This window comes from Danio rerio, chromosome 15, assembly GCF_052040795.2.
Source record: "Danio rerio strain M-AB ecotype USA chromosome 15, GRCz13ab, whole genome shotgun sequence".
NCBI classification, from domain to species: domain Eukaryota; kingdom Metazoa; phylum Chordata; class Actinopteri; order Cypriniformes; family Danionidae; genus Danio; species Danio rerio.
Genome location: NC_141035.1, coordinates 46,574,912 through 46,597,805, shown reverse-complemented (window position 1 = coordinate 46,597,805; position 22,894 = coordinate 46,574,912). Strand labels below are relative to the sequence as shown.

Here is a 22,894-nt window from a genome sequence, read left to right as displayed (position 1 = left end):
CACAAATAATAAACACGTGCACACACACTTAGAAATGCACACTTATCACACACTCACACTTTTATTAACACACACTTATAAACACACATACTCACTTTTATAAACACACTCATGCACATACATTTATTAAACACACACACATGCTCTATCTCTCTCTCTTTCTCACATACACACACACACACACACACACAATAAACACCCAGACACATTCTTATAAATAAACACACACTTACACTTATAAACACATAGACACTCTTAAACACACATATTCACTTTTAAAAACACACACACACACTTTTATAAACACGATGACACTTTTAAACACACATATTCACTTTTATAAACACACACACACACTTTTATAAACACACACACACACTTTTATAAACACAATGACACTTTTAAACACACATATTCACTTTTAAAAACACACACACACACTTTTATAAACACGACACTCTTAAACACACATCCACTTCTAAAAACACACACACACACTTTTATAAACACGATGACACTCTTAAACACACATCCACTTCTAAAAACACACACACACACTTTTATAAACACGATGACACTCTTAAACACACATCCACTTCTAAAAACACACACACACACTTTTATAAACACGATGACACTCTTAAACACACATATTCACTTTTATAAACACACACACAAACTTTTATAAACACGATGACACTCTTAAACGCATTCATTTTTAAAAACACACACACACACACTTTTATAAGCACGATGACACTTAAACACGCATATTCACTTTTATAAACACACACACACACACACACACACACACACACTTTTATAAGCACGATGACACTCTTAAACACACATATTAACTTCTAAAAACACACACACACTTTTATAAACACGATGACACTCTTAAACACATTCATTTTTAAAAACACACACACACACACTTTTATAAGCACGATGACACTCTTAAACACATTCATTTTTAAAAACACACACACACACTTTTATAAGCACGATGACACTTAAACACGCATATTCACTTTTATAAACACACACACACACTTTTATAAACACGATGACACTCTTAAACACACATATTCACTTTTATAAACACACACACACACTTTTATAAACACGATGACACTCTTAAACACACATATTCACTTTTATAAACACACACACAAACTTTTATAAACACGATGACACTCTTAAACGCATTCATTTTTAAAAACACACACACACACACTTTTATAAACACGATGACACTCTTAAACACACATATTCACTTTTATAAACACACACACAAACTTTTATAAACACGATGACACTCTTAAACACATTCATTTTTAAAAACACACACACACACTTTTATAAGCACGATGACACTTAAACACGCATATTCACTTTTATAAACACACACACACACTTTTATAAACACGATGACACTCTTAAACACACATATTCACTTTTATAAACACACACACACACTTTTATAAACACGATGACACTCTTAAACACACATATTCACTTTTATAAACACACACACAAACTTTTATAAACACGATGACACTCTTAAACGCATTCATTTTTAAAAACACACACACACACACTTTTATAAGCACGATGACACTTAAACACGCATATTCACTTTTATAAACACACACACACACACACACACACACACACACTTTTATAAGCACGATGACACTCTTAAACACACATATTAACTTCTAAAAACACACACACACTTTTATAAGCACGATGACACTCTTAAACACATTCATTTTTAAAAACACACACACACACACTTTTATAAGCACGATGACACTTAAACACGCATATTCACTTTTATAAACACACACACACACACACACACACACACACACTTTTATAAGCACGATGACACTCTTAAACACACATATTAACTTCTAAAAACACACACACACTTTTATAAGCACGATGACACTCTTAAACACATTCATTTTTAAAAACACACACACACACACTTTTATAAGCACGATGACACTTAAACACGCATATTCACTTTTATAAACACACACACACACACACACACACTTTTATAAACACGATGACACTCTTAAACACACATATTCACTTTTATAAACACACACACACACTTTTATAAACACGATGACACTCTTAAACACGCATATTCACTTTTATAAACAAACACACGCACACACATTTAATAAACACACACTTAATAAACGCACACACACTTGCGCACACACTTTTAATAAACTCACAAACACGCTTAATAAACCCACACACTCTCCCTCTCCAACACACGCACTCTTATAGACACACAGATACTTATCTCATACACTCACACTTTTATAAACACAGACGCACATTTCATAAATACATAGACACACACTTTAACACACACACACACACATTTATAAAGACATACACATGCACACACATTTAATAAACACACTAAATATACACACACTCTCCCTCTCAATCACACACACTCTTATGAACATGCACACACACACACTTATCACATGCACACACACTTAATAAATGCACACATACTCTTATAAACAGACACACACACACTTTTATAAATGCCCACACATGCACAGACAATAAATAAACACACACACACACTCTCCGTCAATCACACACTTAATGAATGCACACATGCACACACACTCGTATAAATACACACGCTTATTACACACACACTTTTATAAACACACACACTTTGATAAACACATGCACACACACACCTAAAAAACACACACACTCTCCCTCTCAATCACACACACTCTTATATACGCACACACACACACATACTTATCACATGCACACACACTTAATAAATACACACATGCACACACACTCTTATAAATACACACACTTATTACACAAACACACACACACACACACACACACACAGAGTTTTATAAATACACACACTCTGATAAACATACACATGCACACATATTTAATAAACACACACACACACACACACACACACACACACACACACACACCTAATGAACACATACAGTCTCCCTCTTAATCACAGACACTTATAAACACACACACTATCTCTATCATACACACGCACATATTCACACACTTAATGCACACACACACTTTTATGAACACACACACACGCGCACACACACACTTATAAAACACACAATCTCTCTCACACGTACATTCACTCACTCTCTTTATCATACACACACGCACACAAACTCTCTCAATCTATTTTGCATGCACACACACGCACACACACACACACACTTTTATAAACACCCAAACACATACACACTTAAACACACACACTTAATAAACACACAAACACTTACTCTCTGTTTCTCTCACATATACACACACTCGCTCCTAGACTGTCAATCATACACACACACAAACTCTCACTCTATACGCGCACACACACACACACACACTGGTATCACATGCTAGGGATCAGTGTGTGATCTGTGCTTGTGTTCAGTCTCGGGACCCTCAGGAATGCTGGTGTGTGTGTGTGTGTGTGAGTGAGTTTTCTTCATTTACAGTTTCCTTTCATGAAAGCACATCTCATTTTAACCCAATAAGCAGCACAAATCAGCAAAGCCAACAGACATAATTCAGTTTCTGTGTATTTACTCGGCTCTAGACACAACAACAACAACAAAAAAATCACAAAAACAACAAAATTACTGGGGCAACACAGTGGCGCAGTGGTTAACAATGTCACCTCACAGCAAGAAGGTCACTGGTTCGAGTCCCGGCTGGGTCAGTTGGCATTTCTGGGTGCACATTCTCCTGGTGTTCCCGTGGGTTTCCTTCGGGTGTTTTGGTTTCCCCCACAGTCCAAACACATGCGCTATAGGTGAATTGGGTGAGCTAAATTGGTCGTAGTGTATGAGTGTGTGTGTGAACGAGTGTTGAGGCTGGAAAGGCATCAGCTACGTAAAATGAATGCTGGAATAGTTGGTGGTTCATTCACAAAAATAATAACATTCTTAAACTAAATATGTTTAAATGGCAAACTGATAATAAACACATAAAAAAAACTATAAAACTAAGGGAGTTTATAATGAAATAAAAACTGAACAGACAAAAGTCAAATAAAAAGGACAAACAAATCCTACAAAATGACCAAAAAAATTTAACAAAATAAAAGAAAAAATAAAGAATAAAATATAAGGAAAAAACAACAACAACAAAAATCTGAATGAAAAATAACAAAAAATAACAATAAAAAAATTATAATATAAAAAATATTATAATATATAATTAATAAATATTAAATATTCATATTAAATATTAATTAATTAAAAATAACCAAGAAAATAATAAAAATATTAATAAAAACCTAAAATAGTAAAATAAAATAATATTAAGGTTTAATAAAATTAACAACTAAAGGAACAAATAAATGAATAAATACTAGTATAGACACAAAATGTACAGACGAAAATTGAATAAAAAGGACAAACAAGTCTTATAAAATTTTTAAAAATCTTAAAACATGAACTATAATTATTAAATAAAATATTAAATAAAATTATTATTATTATAAAAAATAACTAAATAAATAAAACATTAATAAAAATAACAAACTTTTTAAACTAAAATAGTTAAATTATGAAGTGAAAATAAATCCAATATTAACAAATAATATTAAAACTAAAGGAATACATAAATAAAACTGAACAGACAAAAATCGAATAAAAAGGACAAACAAATCCTACAAAATGACCAAAACTTAAATGATAAAAAAAGTAAATAATAAAAAATATTAATTAAAAAAATCTAAATATTAATTAAACAGTAACAAAATATTCAAAAGATTAATAAAAAATAACTATTTTTTAACTAAAATAATAAATTTTTAAACTGAAAATAAACACAATATTAACAAATTTGATTAAAACTAGGAACAAATAAATAAATATAAACTGTATAGACAAAAATTTAATAAAAAGGACAAACAAATCCTACAAAAAGATCAAACCTTTAACAAAAAAATTAAACAATAAAAATATGAATAAAAATAACAAAAATAACAATTAAAATATTAATAAAAATAACTAAATTTATTAAACCACAATAATTAAATTACAAACTAAGTAAAAGTAATAACAGATATTATTAAAACTAAAGGAATATTTATCTGTATAGACAAAAATATATAATTAATCAAAATATTAATACAAAATACCAAAAAATAATACAAATATTAATAAAAAACAACAAAAAATAAAATAAAATATTAATCAAATTTTTCATAATATTAATGAAAATATCTAAATTTTTTCTTAAAATAGTTAAATTTAGCTTAATAGAAATGAAAATGTATTCATGTAAAACTAAAGAAACAAATAAAATCTGTATAGACAATAAAAAGAACGAACAAAATGACCAACACTTTAACAAACAAATGTAAATAATAAATCAAAATATTAATAAAATAACAAAAAAATATATAATTAATTAATGTTATCAAAAATAACAAAAATAAAAATTAAAAATATTAATAAAAATATAAAAAATAATAAAAACAATAATAAAAATAACATAAAATAATCAAAATATCAATAAAAATATTTTAATTTTTTTTAATAAAAAATATTAATAAAAATAACTATAATAAATAATAAAAATATTAGTAAAGTAGCAAAAATCTAAATATTTATAAAAATAACAAAAAATAAATAATAAAAATTATAATTAAAATAACATCAAATAAATAATCAAAATAATAATAATAAATAGCAAAAATAAATAATAAAAATATTAATAAAAAATAACAAAACAATTAAAATATTAATAAAAAGTAACAAAAATAAATAATTAAAATATTGATAAAATAAATTCTTAAACTACAATAGATAAATTACAAACTTAATAAAAAATGATAACAAATATTTTTAAAACTAAAGGAATAAATAAACTGTATAGACAAAAGTCTAAAAAAAAAAAGATAAACAAATCCTAAGAAATGACCACAACTTTAACAAAAAAAATTATTAAAAAATAATTAAAAATACTCGAAATATGAAGAAAAATAAAGAAATTCTTTAAACTACAATAATTAAGTAGGACAAAAAAAATTATTACAAATATTGGGGCTGCATGATATAAAAAAAATTTGACATTGCTAAATATTATTTCTCTGTGATATATAATGCGATATATATATAAAACATAATAATGCTAAATAAATTCACCAGATGACTCTTTTTGCAAACACTTTAGATTGATTGGGATGATTTTATAGGGGAGTGAAATTTAAATATATTTTTATGTAATTTAGTAAATACATAAACAAAATACAGTCATAAATAAACACAATGGAGCAAATATTAAAGGAAAGTAAACAGTGATCTATGGCTTTCTGGGGAAGGTCTAACTAATCAGTTACAGAAATCTACTAATCATCTTCATCATATTAATAAAATAAAACTTTATTAAATGTCTTCATGCACTATTAAAATACTTTGAACTCTCTTAAAATGATAAATGACCCCTAAAAAATAAGGGACTAAGCTGAAGGAAAATTTAATGAACTAATATATATAAATAATTATCTGCTTAAACTAATTTATGCCCCCAAAATGTTTCATATCTAACAGTCTTGCATTAAAAATCACTCAATTAATTTGATGTGAATGCAAAACATCTTTAATCGACATACAGTATAATTCCAATGCATTTTTTACAGTACTTTAAATAGAATAATTAATTTATTTTACTATATTATTTTAAGGTAAGTGGTTGCAAACAATTGATATGGGCTGAATTTAAACAAACAAATTACATTGAACATTACTAAATTAAATTTGTTATAATTAGTTTAAATTCAGTCCATATCAATTGTTTGCCTCCGCTTACCTTAAAATAATATAGTAAAATAAATTAATTATTGTCATTATTTTAAGTTGTAATAGTTTAACAATCGAATATAAAGGCAGTCTTCTCACAATGTGGTTTATGATGTGATCACGCGTGGTATTTTCCAATGTTTTATCTCTCTCCGTGTGTGTGTGTGTGTCATATGTTTGATCATGTGGCGTTCAGTGGAGCTGCACATACACTGCTCTTAGCTTTTTTTCAGATCATAAGCACATCACATGTTAGCATCGTAGCCACGAGGTCCAGATAATCCAGCGCAGGAATGAACGTCACAGGATTTACTCGTACTTCTGTCTGCGTTCACACACACACACACACATACACACAGCTCATCCACAAACACAGCGTTCAGCTTTTCACAACACACACACACACCGCTTTTCAGGAGGAAATATACAAAGATATGAACAACAGCAACTACTAACATGAAAACACACACACTTTTGTGATTCATTTATTAATTTTCCTTTGGCTTAGTTCCTTTATTCATCAGGGGTCTCCACAGTGGAATGAATTGCCAACTATTTCAGCATATGTTTTAAGCCAGGGGTGTCCAAACTCGGTTCTGGAGGGCCGGTGTCCTGCATAATTTAGTTCCAACCCCAATTAAACACACCTGAACCAGCTAATCGAGCTCTTTCTTGGTATACTTAAAGCTTCCAGGCGGATGTGTTGGAGGAAGTTGGAGCTAAACTATGCAGGACACTCAGCCCTCCAGGACCGAGTTTGGACACCCCTGTTTTAAACAGTGGATGCCCTTCCAGCTGCAACCCAGCATTGGGAAACTGCCATACACTCTTACATTCATACATACACTCACACACTACGGTTAATTTAATTTAATTTAACAAAAATCTTAAAACAAGAACTATAAATATTAAATAAAATATTAAATAAAATTATTATTATTATAAAAAAGTAACTAAATAAATAAAACATTAATAAAAAATAAGAAACTTTTTAAACTAAAATAGTTAAATTATGAAGTGAAAATAAATCCAATATTAACAAATATTATTAAAACTAAAGGAATAAATAAATAAAACTGAACAGACACAAATCGAATAAAAAGGACAAACAAATCCTACAAAATGACCAAAACTTAAATGATAAAAAAATAAATAATAAAAAATATTAATTAAAAAATCGAAATATTAATTAAACAGTAACAAAATATTCAAAACATTAATAAAAATAACTTTTTAAAACTAAAATAATACAATTTTAAACTGAAAATAAACACATTATCAACAAATTTGATTAAATCTAGGAACAAATAAATAAATATAAACTGTATAGGCAAAAATTTAATAAAAAGGACAAACAAATCCTACAAAAAGATCAAACCTTTAACAAAAAAAAATTTAAATAATAAAAATATGAATAAAAATAACAAAAATAACAATTAAAATATTAATAAAAATAACAATTTATTAAACCACAATAATTAAATTACAAACTTAATAAAAGTAATAAAAGATATTATTAAACTAAAGTAATTTATCTGTATAGACAAAAATCTATAATTAATCAAAATATTAATACAAAATACCAAAAAAATCAAAATATTAATAAAAAACAACAAAAAATAAAATAAAATTAATAAAATTTTTCATAATATTAATGAAAATATCTTTTGTTTTTTACTTAAAGTAATTACATTTAGCTTAATAGAAATGAAAATGTATTCATTTAAAACTAGAGAAACAAATCAAATTTGTATAGACAATAAAAAGTACAAAATGACCAACACTTTAACAAACAAATGTAAACAATAAATCAAAATATTAATAAAAATATTTTTTTATACTACGGTTAATTTAGTTCATTCAGTTTCCCTATAGCACATGTGTTTGGACTGTGGGGGAAACCGGAGCACCCGGAGGAAACCCACACCAACATGGTGAGAATAGGGGTTATGCATGCAAACTCCACACAGAAATGACAACTGGCACAGCTGGGACTCGAACCAGCAAGCTTCTTGCTGTGAAGCAACAGTGCTGAGCACTGAGCCATCAAGTCGCTCTTGTGATTTATTAATGCATTTAATTTTATAACTCATATTTAGCTTCTGATGCAAAAAGATACTCAGAAATTAAAAGTGTAAGATTTAATTAAACTCGAGCTTTACAAGCTTTATTTACAGTGGAATGAAACGTTATGTTTTGCCGGACTACGGTGCTACTAGGCAGGGGCCTAAGATAATATTCTGACAGTATGATGACCTTGGATCAAAGTATCATGGTCTTGAATTTACATTGTTCTGATACTGCGCTAAAATATACACTTTTTAAATGTCTTTAAATGTCTAAAACTTTTGCCTCTTTGAATACAATATATTTTATTTTGAGATATAATATATTGGAGCAGTAAACATGTTAGGCCAAATAAATCTTTGACTCCTGCTGTCTTTGCTGTTGTTTCTAAAACACAGATTTATTTGCAATTTAAGCAGCGTCTTTGGAGATCTTTTCTGCTGGACATGTTGTCCTTAAAAAAAAAAAAAAAAAAAAAAAAAAAAAATATATATATATATATATATATATATATATATAATCCATATTGAACGATAACAATATACAGTTGAAGTCAGAATTATTAGCCCCCCTATGATTTGTTTTTCTTTTTGAAATATTTCTCAAATTATGTTTCACAGAGCAAGGAACTTTTCACAGTATGTCTGATAATATTTTTTCTTCTGGAAAAAGTCTTATTTGTTTTATTTCGGCTAGAATAAAAGCAGTTTATAATTTTTAAAACACCATTTTAAGGTAAATATTATTAGCCCCTTTAAGCAATATTTGTTTCCTGATAGTCTACAGAACAAACCATCGCTATACAATAACCTATATAATTACCCTAACCTGCCTATAGTTAACCTAATTAACCTAGTTAAGCCTTTAAATGTCACTTTAAGCTGTAAAAAAGTGTCTTGAAAAATATCTCGTCAAATATTATTTACTGTCATCATGGCAAAGATCAAATAAATCAGTTATTAGAAATGAGTTATTAAAACTGTTATGATTAGAAAAAAAATTCTGTTAAAAAGAAATTGGGGAAAAATATACAGGAGGGCTAATAATTCGGAACTTAACTGCATATAACAAGAGAGAGAATTAATACAAATAAAAAAAACAACAACAAAAATTACTAAAACATCTTATTAAAATGACACTAATATAAAAAATGAACTGGTTTAAAATTGTATGTAAAATAATTAAAATAGAAAAGTTAAAACTGCATACAAAGCATGACCAAAACAATTAAAAACAGACACAAAATATTAAATAATTATAAAGTAAAAATCCATTAAAACTTTATTGAAAACGCAGAATTAATAAATGAATAAAACTATATAGACAGAAATCTAATTGTACAAAATGACCAAAGCATTGATTCAAATAAAAAGAATAATTAAAAAATATATATATATATTTATTCAAATGCATTCATTCGATCATTTTCTTTTCAACTTAAGCCCTTTATTAATCAGGGGTCGTCACAGTGGAATGAACCGCCAGCGTGTCCAGCATATGTTTTATGCAGTGGATGCTCTTCCAGCACCCATACACACTCATTCACGCACATAAACACTACGGACAATTTAGCTTAATATCAAAACTGATTTAGATACACTGACAATAAAAACACACTTTTAAAAAGCTGTGATTTAGTCAGCTTTATAAATACAACCATCCAATGCTTAAAACTGCTTCCTGCTATTTTTTTATTGTTGAATTAAATTAACTTTACTCGCTGTTAAATTAACTTTAGTCGTCTCAACTTTTTTTTTAGTTGTCTCAACTTACTTATTAATCAATCTGACTAAAAATATTACGTTTAAACATTAGTTGAGCCCTGTATAACTTATTAAAATATTAATTAAATTAAAGTGACATAAAACGTGTCATTAATCTTTTTTATGATATAATATGATATAACTCATTTAATAAAACATCTTTTTTTCTTCATGTTATTCAGATGCACTGCCTGACTGAAAATGGCTGTAATACCCTCAGCGCTCTATAGAGGGCAGTGTGCGTCGAACATTTCCCTATTATCACTGTATAAACTCCAACATCCTCACAGACCGGAGCTAAAGCGCTTTCCTTTAGCATTTCACCTCTTCTGTGCATCCTTTTCCAACCATTGCCAATGTGTTACATTTTATGGGCTGCACTTCTGATTTTGGGGAACTTCTATTCACATAAACTGAAAAAAATAATGGTTAAAGGTTCCGTGTTTTGTGATTCACGGTTTTCTGTTTGTTTACGGTTATGAGGTGCAGTATGGGACCTTGAGCTCTGCCATGTCGAGTTTTGATGTTGAAAATGTAACTTTTGTGACTTTTATTTGCTTTGTCAAGTGACTTTTATTGACATCCTTGCTGAAAAAAACAGCTTAAAACAGCCTAAGCTGTTTGGCTGGTTTTAGCTGGTTGACCAGCCTGGTTTTAGAGGGGGTTTGACCTTTTCCAGGCAGATTTCCAGCCTAGTCTTAGCTGGTTAGGCTGGGAGATTACCAGCAAAAACTAGCTTAAACCAGGCTGGTTTAAACTGGTTATAGCTAATCATTTTTCAGCATGACCAGCTAAGACAAGGCTGTAAATGGCTGAAAACCAGCCTGGAAAAGGCCAAAACCTCTCTAAAACCAGGCTGGTCGACCAGCTAAAACCAGCCAACCATCCTAGACTGGTTTAAGCTGTATTTTAAAACAATATATTATATATATTTATGTTAATATGTACTGGCAGTTTATTGCTACACCAATCCATACAGTAGGCTATATGATATCAAACTATTACCAATGTCATTTTGATATCATTTCTACATTAAACGTTGATTATAAGTGAGATAAAGGTCGACCGATGCAATTCAGTGAATGAATAACAAAAACATGAATGACAAAATACAGAAAACCGCTAATTTGGGGATATACATTCACCGTCCACTTTATTAGGCACACCCTATGAATACCAGGTTGGACCCCCTTTTGCATTCAGAACTGCCTTAATCCTTCATGGCATAGATTCAACAAGGTACTGGAAATATTCCTTAGAGATTTTGCTCCATATTGACATGATAGCATCACGCAGTTGCTGCAGATTTGTCAGCTGCACATCCCAAAGGCGCTCTATTGGATTGAGGTCTGGTGACTGAGGAGGCTATTTGAGTACAGTGAACTCATTGTCATACTTAAGAAACCTGAAATAATTTGTGTTTTATGACATGGCGCATTATCCTACTGGAAGTAGCCATCAGAAGATGGGCAACTGTGGTCATAAAAAGATGGACATGGTTAGCAACAAAACAACACAATGCTCAGTTGGTATTAATGGGCCCAAAGTGTGCCAAGAAAATCTCCCCCACACCATTACACCACCACTACCAACCTGAACTGTTGATACAAGACAGGATGGATCCATGCTTTCACGTTGTTGATGCCAAATTCTGACCTGACGATTCAAATGTGGCAGCAGAAATCGAGACTCATCAGATCAGGCAACGTTTATACAATCTAATATTGTCCAATTTTGTTGAGCCTGAGTGAATTGTAGCCTTATTTGAGTTACTGTTGCCTTTCAGCTGGAACCAGTCTGGCCATTTTCCTCTGACCTCTGGCATCAACAAGGCATTTGCGCCCACAGAACTGCCGCTCACTGGATATTTTCTCTTTATCAGACCATTCTCTGTAAACCCCAGAGATGGTTGTGCGTGAAAATCCCAGTAGATCAGCAGTTTCTGAAATACTCTGACCAGCCCGTCTGGCACCATCAACAAGCAGTTGGACAGGTGTACCTAATAAAGTGGCCGGTGAGTGTATATATTTTTATTTTGCAGTGTAATAGTGATAGGTAGCGTACTGTACATTTAGCTTTGTGCTTTATTTTTATTTATCATTATGATGATAATCATTGTGATAATATTATTTGTTTGGGTCAAATATTATTTTAATGTACAATTCATGCTATTAACAAAGCATTAACTTAGACTTTTAACTCAAGAAACTACTAATTAGCTGCTAATTAATAGTTATTAAGGTAGTAATTGGTTTTAGGTATTGGGCAGGATTGTTGATTTAACTAAGACTTTATAAGTGTTACTAAACAGTTCAAATCTTAATGATAGGCAGTAGTAAATGGAGTGAAGTGTTATTTAAACTAAAGTGTTACCTTTGTTTATTATAACAATGCTGTGCTTGGGGCGACACAGTGGCTAAGGTGGCACTGTCGTCTCACAGCAAGAAGGTTGCTGGAGTCCTGGCTTGGTCAGTTAGCATTTCTGTGTGGAGTTTGCATGTTCTCCCCGTGTTGGTGTGGGTTTCCTCCGGGTGCTCCGGTTTCCTCCACAGTCCAAACACATGCTATAGCTGAATTGAATAAACTAAATTGGCCGTAGTGTATGAGTGTGTGTTTGAATGTTTCCCAGTTCTAGGTTGCAGCTGGAAGGGCTTCCTCTGCATAAAACATATGCTGGAATAGTTGGTGGTTGGTTCCGCTGTGGGGAACCATGAACAATAAAGGGGACTAAGCCGAAGGAAACTGAATGAAGGCTGTGCTTTAGGTTTGAATGTTACATTAGTAATAAATTAGCATATCTGTGGTCAATGCTCTTTTGAGTTGGCTGAAAATAATAGTCCTATCCTGCAATCCAACTCAATTCAGTTAGTGAATCAGGGAATGAGCACAACCCAATCAGCTCATGAAGAGTGATCTGAATGAATGGACTGCAGAACTGAAGGCCAGCGCTGATGCTGAGGAGGAGGAGGAGGCCGAGAGAGAGAGAGAGAGAGAGAGAGAGAAAGAGATTATCTTTCTACAAATATCAAAAAAGCCATAAAACGACAGTAAATCAATTATTAGATGGCGTCTCAAAATGACATTGGCATAATCTCTGTTGCCATAGAAACACTGATGATATATAAAGATTCCTGCGTCTGCTGTAGGGACACGAGAAGCTCCGTTTCTGTCATTCAGCAGTCAGTCTATAGCATATCTCCGCTTTTCAGGACAGTAAATGTACAGTTTCTTATAGAGTTTTCTGCTGATTGCATGAGGAAATGCTTGTTTTCTTTGTTTTTTGTTTTTGTTTTTAACAGATAGATACAGAATTTAAATTAACAAAGTTAGCTTGAGAGCACAATCACTAAACAATGCAAGTGGAAAATACTGTGAGAGGTTAATTTGTGAATTAATCAACCCATGGCTCATTCTGATTATGTACCCCTGTATACATTTATGGAGAGCACCAAATACATCCCAGGGGTCCATTCTTCGTACATGAATTACTCAGTTAGCTGGATTTGGTTATGGACGATTTGACATGATCCAAGATTGTTTCGTTCTTTAAAACTGATCTGAGAGTTGTCATAGCAACAGTTCTGCTAGCTCAAACCTGCTCGAGAGCAGGCTCATTTCATATAAACAGGATTAGATTGGGTCAGTTCAAGCAAAAGTAATACTGTAAATATATACAGAATGCTGATATTTTCTTAGTGGTAGTTATTTACACTTGGGAAAATTTATATATATATATATATATATATATATATATATATATATATATATATATATATATATATATATATATATATATATATAGTAACGAGGAGACTGACACGGAGGGATCCATTATGCAGTATTTATTGATCAAGCTCTCACTCAAACACACAATGTGCACCAAAGTGCAAACACACATCAACAATAGTCTTAAAGGTTTCAAGACTGGCGGTAAACAGACACAGAGGGATTTACCAGGCATGGGTCAAAGGCAGGCTGCGTGTATCAGAGTCCATGTAACAGGCTTGGGTCGTGGGCAGGCAGCGAGTATCAGAGTCCGTGTATCAGGCTTGGGTCGTGGGTAATGCTGGCCAGGGCTAAACAAGACTTCGCACTGACTGAGTGTTTGTGTGCGGCTTATAAAGGGTACGTGGGTCGTTAACTAGATTCAGGGCAGGTGTGTGCACAATCAGCGTAAGTGGATGATGTAATGCTAGAAGTCCGGAGATGGCGGCCTCTGCTGGCCAGCGAGGGGAGTGACTGGGACCGAGTCGGTGACATATATATATATATATATATATATATATATATATATATATATATATATATATATATATATATATATATATATATATTTAACCTTCGTTTAACATATATATTAATAAAACTTGTGTTATATAGCTTCATAAATAATGCTGCTATTGATGTGCGTATCGCATTTCCGGCCAGCTGCGTATCTGATCAAGACTTTACCGCCTATTCCAGAAGCAGTTGTCATGGTTACTTTAGAACAGCGCAAAAGACAAATTACCGGTTGTAAACATTCAGGATGCGCATGCAGCGAGGTTGCAGAAAAAAACGGGAGAGCTAGCATTTGCAGCGAGGGAATGACATCCGATGCGGTACAGAGTTTGTTGTTGTCTTAGAGATAATTTATATTGATTACATATTATATATATTACTTACATAAAACTTTCAGCGTATTATAACAGCTTGCCACCCAGTGATAAGCACTGTGATTCGGAAAAATTAACGTTAAAGTGAGCGGCGTTCGTCTGACAGGTCCATTTGCGATAGCACCCTCCCAATGGATATTGCATAAGACGAAATGACCAAGCATCCAGCCCCAAATATACCATCTCAATGAAGCTCCAAGTGATTTACAAGAGAGAAGTTAAAGGCCTACTAGTCTTTGGATGCCAACATTGTTGTTCTGTGTGGTCATGTGCAAGAAACAATGTTGCATGATTACCAGGTTCAAAACTATGTAGTGCTAAAAACCGAGGTTCTGCCTAGCCAAAGACAAGGAAAGAATACAGGACTGTACAGGGCCTGGGGAATCATCAACAAGCAGAACAACGGCATTCTGACAGCGAACTGCATCTGTACGGCAGGGTATGTGTACGTACATGTTTGCATTTCATTAATCATTCAGTGTCCGCAGTTTAATTTCCGATGTTTAACTGTTTATGCTGAAATCATTGCTGCAATCTAAAACGAGTGATGTGTCTGATTCAGCATAGCATGAACTTACCTGATATAACATGAGTCCAGCATTTTTAATCAGCTCCTCACTTTATTCAGCTGCCTTTTAGCCAAAGACGTCTGCGGTTGGCATTAAAAGCAGTGTGGTGTACGGTAAATGTTAAGTTTTCTATTTTTAGACTTTTGATTTTGGCATCCCACCGCACAACACAACATGTTTGCTATTGCAATTGGTCCCTTTTTGCAACCGGTAACCCGTGTGACGTCATGTGTGACGTAAGGTTGGTAATTCCCCTATACATCATATTTTAACAGTGCTACTATAGAGCCCCTTTCACACAGTGATAACAGTAAATATCTGAAAAATTTCCAGAGCGACTACCGGTATATTCAAAAAAGCGCTGTTCACACAGGCAAGGAAGTTACGGAATCTTTCCAGAAAAGAGCATTCACACATCCATTCCAAAATACCGGTAAATTCTGACATCATTCACCACAAATGAGCTTTAAACGGCTGCGCTTGTATTAGTAAACATTTGACTACATTACAAACTCTGTGGATGATCAATATTGTGAAAAACTTCGATGAAAAAATATGGAGGATCACTTTCGCATGTCGAGATGTTCATAATATATGCGTGAGCTGGCGCTCACAGGTTGTTTCACAGGCACACGCAAAGCTTGAAGGTAAACAAACAGCGGCTTATCATAAGCATCTTATCGATGATCATTTACACGGTTGGGATTAAGATGAACATATAAACGTGATCTGACTAACTTCTAGCAGCTAAACGCGTCTGGGAGAATATTCAAAGGCTTTTATTCTCATAAACCGCGCGGACGTGAATGCGTCTGACTGTTGTGATTGGCTAAAGCAGACGTCTCACGTCAGCACGTTCTAGACGTGCACACGCTTTTTCCGGCAATCTTCCTTCTGCATTCAAACAGCGCAGCATTCCGGCAAAATACCGGTAATGTTACAACTTCGCTCTCCGGAAAATAGCCAGAACGAATTTACCGGTATTTTCAAAAAGGACCTGTTCACACATACAACCTTCCCGGAAAATTGCCGGTAATTTTCCGGAAAGGTCTGTATGTGTGAAAGGGGCTCAGGACTAAGTTCAAAGAATGCACTGACCAAGTTTTGTCACTATCCAAACTTTCCTGTTGAGAACTAAAAATAGATTTAGGTTTAAATAAGCAACATGCGTCTTCATGGGGGCCTTAATTGTTGGTTTCAGACCCTCCCTCAAAGCCTCTATAATTCGCAGGCGGTGTTGCGCAGAGAGAGCAGCCTTTAATGTGACTCCATGAAGCCGCGCAGCAGACTGTGAGTCACTCTCACACCAGTTTGAACAGCTCTTCCCACGCAAGAGTCCAGCTTCTGACTGTGTTTTTGTGTTTGCGAGTCTGCGGTGGCGTTCAAGAGGAAATGAGGAAGCTGACGTGTGCTTGTGAATGATTTCTGGGTTTCAATTAGCAGTGTGTGTGTGTACAGCCGAACTTCTGTTGTTGCAGTGTTTTGGAGTTTGCTTGACTTGCTGTGTAGTGTGTGTGTGTGTGTGTGTGTGTGTTCTTGCATGCGCACGAGGACTCAATTACACACTTGAGCTTCCGATTACTCGTCATTACGCCTTTAAGAGTGTCAGGGAGGGGTTACCATAGTAACCTGACCCCAGAAGCCATCGAACAATTACTCTTGTACTTTCTAAGAAGCGTTTAGGAAGCTTTCCAGCATCGCAGCGTAATTTATTACAAGCCCACACTCTGCCGTCTCAATCATGGTAATTCTATAATTAACAAGCATAATGCTATTAGCGGCATTCCAGCGCTGGTTGCTGCATCTTAGAGCGCTTAGATAAACAATCCGCGGTCGAGTGATACAAGTGATGGGCAGTTGGAAGATTTGTCTACATGTTTTTGCTTTGTAATTTTAGGTTTCTTGTCCAAACGGCAGTGAGTTCAGTTCAAATAGATGCACAGTAAATTTATTTTTGTATGCCAGCCAGTAGGTGGTGACTCTATGGCACTATATTTGTTTGAACATTTGGTCTTGTAGTTCCAGCCTCCTCTTATGAGGAAATCTAACTATGTTTAGTGGCTAATTTGTACGAATTCATTGGTATGAAAATTTCCAGTTTTTAAAAGGAGGTGTGGCCTATTAGCGGCGTTCCAGTGCTGGTTGCTGCATCTTGAAGCGTTTAGATTAAAAGCCATGGTTGAGTGATAGAAGTGATGGGCAGTAGAGTTTCAGTAGAAAGATTTGACGTCAGTTTGGTTTAAAAATCTACATATTTTTGCTTAATATTTATAAGTTTCTTATTCAAACGGCAGTGATTTCTGTTTAAATAGATCCACGTTTAATGTGTTTTTGGATGCCAGGTCAGTAGGTGGCGACTCTATGACACTATATTTTTGTGTATATTTAATCCTAAATTTAATCCTGTAGTTCCAGCCTCATCTCATGAGGAAATCTAACTATGTTTAGTGGCTAATTTGTACGAATTCATTGGTACGAAAATATCCGATGTTTTAAAGGAGGCGTGGCCTATTAGCAGCATGTGATGGGCAGTAGAAAGATTTGTCTGCTTGTTTTTGTTTTGTATTTTTTGCTTTCTTGTCCAAGCGGCAGTGATTTATGTTCAAATAAATACACAGAAAATGTATTTTTGTATGCCAGCCAGTAGGTGGCGACTCTGGCACTATATTGTCTGAATATTTGATCTTGTAGTTCCAGCCTCAAATCATGAGGAAATCTTATTATGTTTGGTCACTAATTTGTACGAATTCATTGGTACGAAAATTTCCAGTTTGTTTTTAAAAGGAGGTGTGGCCTATTAGCGGCGTTCCAGTGCTGGTTGCTGCATCTTGAAGGGATTGAATGAACAAGCAGTCATCGAGTGACACAAGTGATGGGCAGTAGAATTTCAGTAGGAAGATTTGACATCAGTATGGTTTAAAATTCTACATATTTTTGCTTAACATTTATAAGTTTCTTGTCCAAACGGCAGGGATTTCTGTTTAAATAGATCCACGTTTAATGTGTTTTTGTATGCCAGGCCAGTAGGTGGTGTCTCTATGATATATATATATATATATATATATATATATATATATATATATATATATATATGTATCATATAATATGATATATATTTGTGTGTATATTTATTTCTAAATTTAATCCTGTAGTTCCAGCCTCATCTCATGAGGAAATCTAACTATGTTTAGTGGCAAATTTGTACAAATTCATTGGTAAGAAAATATCCTATGTTTTAAAGGAGGCATGGCCTATTAGCAGCATGTGATTGGCAGTAGAAAGATTTGTCTACATGTTTTTGTTTTGTATTTTTTGTTTTTTTTTGTCCAAACAGCAGTGATTTACGTTCAAATAGATTCACAGTAAATGTTTTTTTGTATGCCAGCCAGTAGGTGGCGACACTATGGCACTATATTTGTGTGTACATTTAATCCTGTAGTTCCAGCCTCATCTCATGAGGAAATTTAACTATGTTCAGTGGCTAAATTGTACTCCATCTACACATCATCTCTAGGACCAGTCATCCAGAGACATGGATTCTCCTACCACTGCTATGCTGATGACACCCAGCTATACCTCTCTTTTCATCCTGATGATCCCTCGGTTCCAGCTCGTATCTCAGCCTGCCTGTTGGATATTTCACACTGGATGAAAGATCATCATCTTCAGCTGAACCTCGCAAAAACGGAAATGCTTGTAGTTTCTGCCAACCCGACTCTACACCATAACTTTTCAATCCAGATGGATGGGGCAACCATTACTGCATCCAAAATGGTGAAAAGCCTTGGAGTAACGATTGATGACCAACTAAACTTCTCTGACCACATTTCTAGAACTGCTCGATCGTGCAGATTTGCACTCTATAACATCAGAAAGATCCGACCCTTCTTATCTGAACATGCAGCTCAACTCCTTGTTCAAGCTCTTGTTCTCTCCAAACTGGATTACTGCAACTCTCTACTAGCTGGGCTTCCAGCTAACTCTATCAAGCCTCTTCAACTGCTCCAGAATGCAGCAGCACGGGTTGTCTTCAATGAACCTAAACGAGCACATGTCACTCCGCTGCTAGTCCGTTTGCACTGGCTGCCAGTTGCTGCTCGCATCAAATTCAAAACTCTGATGTTTGCCTACAAAGTGACTTCTGGCCTAGCACCTTCTTATCTGCACTCACTTCTGCAGATCTATGTGCCCTCCAGAAACTTGCGTTCTGTGAATGAACGTCGCCTCGTGGTTCCATCCCAAAGAGGGAAAAAATCACTTTCGCGAACGCTCACGCTCAATCTGCCCAGTTGGTGGAATGAACTCCCTAACTGCATCAGAACAGCAGAGTCACTCGCTATTTTCAAGAAACGACTAAAAACTCAACTATTTAGTCTCCACTTCACTTCCTAATCTGCAATTGCCTCTTTGAATATCACACTAATTGTACAAAAAAAAAAAAAAAAAAAAAAAAAAAAAAAAACTACTAACACTTCCCTTCTTAGACTTTACAGACCTGAAACTTGCCTTTAGTACTTATTCATTGTTGCTCTTAGTTGTGTAAATTGCTTCCTTGTCCTCATTTGTAAGTCGCTTTGGATAAAAGCGTCTGCTAAATGACTAAATGTAAATGTAAATGAATTCATAAACGAAAATGTCTGATTTTTAAAAGGAGGCGTGACCTATTAGCAGTATTCCAACGCTAGTTGCTGCATCTTAGAGCGTTTGGATGAACAAGCCGTGGTCGAGTGATACAAATGATGGGCAGTAGGAAGATTGTCTACATGTTTTTGTTTTGTATTTTTTGTTTTTTTGTCCAAACGGCAGTAATTTATGTTCAAATAAATCCACAGAAAAAAACTGTAGAAAAGCACGCACATCTCTCTTAATTGGGTGCTCAGCCAAAACCGCAAAAAGTGCAAATTAAATGTAAATCAAAGGCGGCAACACCAAGGCTCCAAAAATACAAATTTATTAAATTAAAAAGGCTGACACAGAGCATGTAACGTTTCGAGCCATCCGGCTCTTCATCAGACAATGTTTATTACAATCAGGTGCTCCTTTTTATACACTTTATACACTTCCGGATCACATGATCTCCGGATATACATACACAATCGTTCATATATACATATACATACACATGAATACGTATACACATTCACATATAGTATATAGCTTTGATATTATAAATCAAATTACAAAAAATATATATAAATACATAAATAAACTAAAATATTTCATCACAAATTATAATAAATAAAAATAAAAATAAATAAATAAAGAAAAGTATCAGACCTATAGTTCATCAGTTTGGTTTAAAAATCTAAATATTTTTGATTAGCATAATTTCTTGTCCAAACGGCAGTGATTTTTGTTCAAATAGATCCACAGAAAATTAATTTTTCTATGTCTGGCCAGTAGGTGGCGACTCTGACACTATATTTGTGTGTACATTTAATCCTTTAGTTCCAGCCTCATCCTATGAGGAAATCTAACTATTTAGTGGTTAATTTGAACGAATTCATTGGTACAAATATGTCAGATTTTTAAAAGGAGGCGTGGCCTATTAGCAGCATTCCAGTGCTGGTTGCTGCGTCTTAAAGCGTTTAAGTGTCCAGAAAAGTGATATATAAATGTATGGAATTGTTATTATTATTATTGTTATTAATATTATTTATTTATTTATTTATTATTATTATTATTATTATTATTATTAAATAATGAGTTGGTCCACAACAGAGGTGAGGATACAAAGGAAGTTTATTGAGAGAATCGTCAAATAGGCAAAGAAACAGAGACAGACAGGAGCATGCAGATAATCCAAAAGCATAATCAGAGTACAGAGAAATGGTCGGGACAGGCAGCAAAACAACATAAAACAATAAACAAAGCAAAAGTAAAAAAACATAGCAGGCAAGACAAGGAAAGGCTTCTTAATGCTCACTTACAGTTTAACAATTCAAAATAATCCGTCAATAATCAGTCCATAATCAAGGGGGAATCAGGAACTGGTGTGTGAGTGCAAAGACTTCTGGGAGTTGTATTTCATATAGTGGTAGATCATGTGTAGTTCTCCAGTGACCTGCACAGGCTAGATCGCTGGTGATTGTGATGTAGAATGTAGGTGGCATGGTGGCTTGTTAGTTTTGCACTGTTGCCTCAGCAAGAAGTTTGCTGATTTGAGTCTCGGAGTTGTGGCAGGATGGGCACCTGCTGGTAAAACATTTGTCAGAGTAATTGGCAGTTCACTCCACTGTGGTGACCTTTGATAAAGCAGGAAAGAACCTGAAGGAGTTGTGTAGTGTAATGTGATTTTTTTTTTTTTCATTTTTGGGTGAACTATCCCTTTAACGACTATTTAGCTACTAAGACTTTTTGATGTTTTTACCACAAATCCCAGTGGTAAATAGTGGTTAGTGCACACAAATAAACAGTTGTGCATAGTTTAACTACATAAATCATGTCTTTTTGGTTTTATTTGTAGTAAAACCATGATTCACTTTTGTAAGTGACCACAACCTGACATTTATGAAGACTTCTGTTTGAAGTCTTGTATTGTATTGTATTGTGGATATTGTATTGTATTGTATTGTATTGTATTGTATTGTAGAGTGGTTTTATTGTGTTCATCTGTTTACCTAAGAGCTACTGTATATTGGATATTTTAAGCTATTATCCATTTGACAGCTCTTCAATACGCATGTATAATAATTACGAAAACAATCAAATATATATGAAAATAAAAATGTTTTCCTTTATATAAGCCCTTCCAGCATCATGCGCCTTCTTTGTTTGCTTTTTGGTGGGAAAGATTTGAAAGCTGGTTGGGTTTAGCGTGGGCTTAATGTGCAGCATATTGTTTATTCTTTTTTAGATGTTCGCATATGAACATGGGAGCAGATTTTCCCTGGTAATCCATCTTGTGGGGGGCTCACTAAACACCAACTTAGGCATTTAAGAGAAATGCCTGGTGAAATTAAGAAGATTAT

The 22,894-nt window shown here is 33.6% G+C and overlaps 1 protein-coding gene across 1 annotated transcript in view; it reads left to right on the top strand.

Annotated features, from left to right (window-relative positions):
* Window positions 1–22,894, top strand: part of LOC147840710 (uncharacterized) — a 48,027-nt gene that overhangs the window by 14,190 nt on the left and 10,943 nt on the right. The window contains exon 2 of the mRNA XM_087284605.1: window positions 12,486–12,713. The gene's annotated coding sequence lies outside the window, so the exon portion shown is untranslated. The remainder of the gene's footprint in view (window positions 1–12,485; window positions 12,714–22,894) is intronic.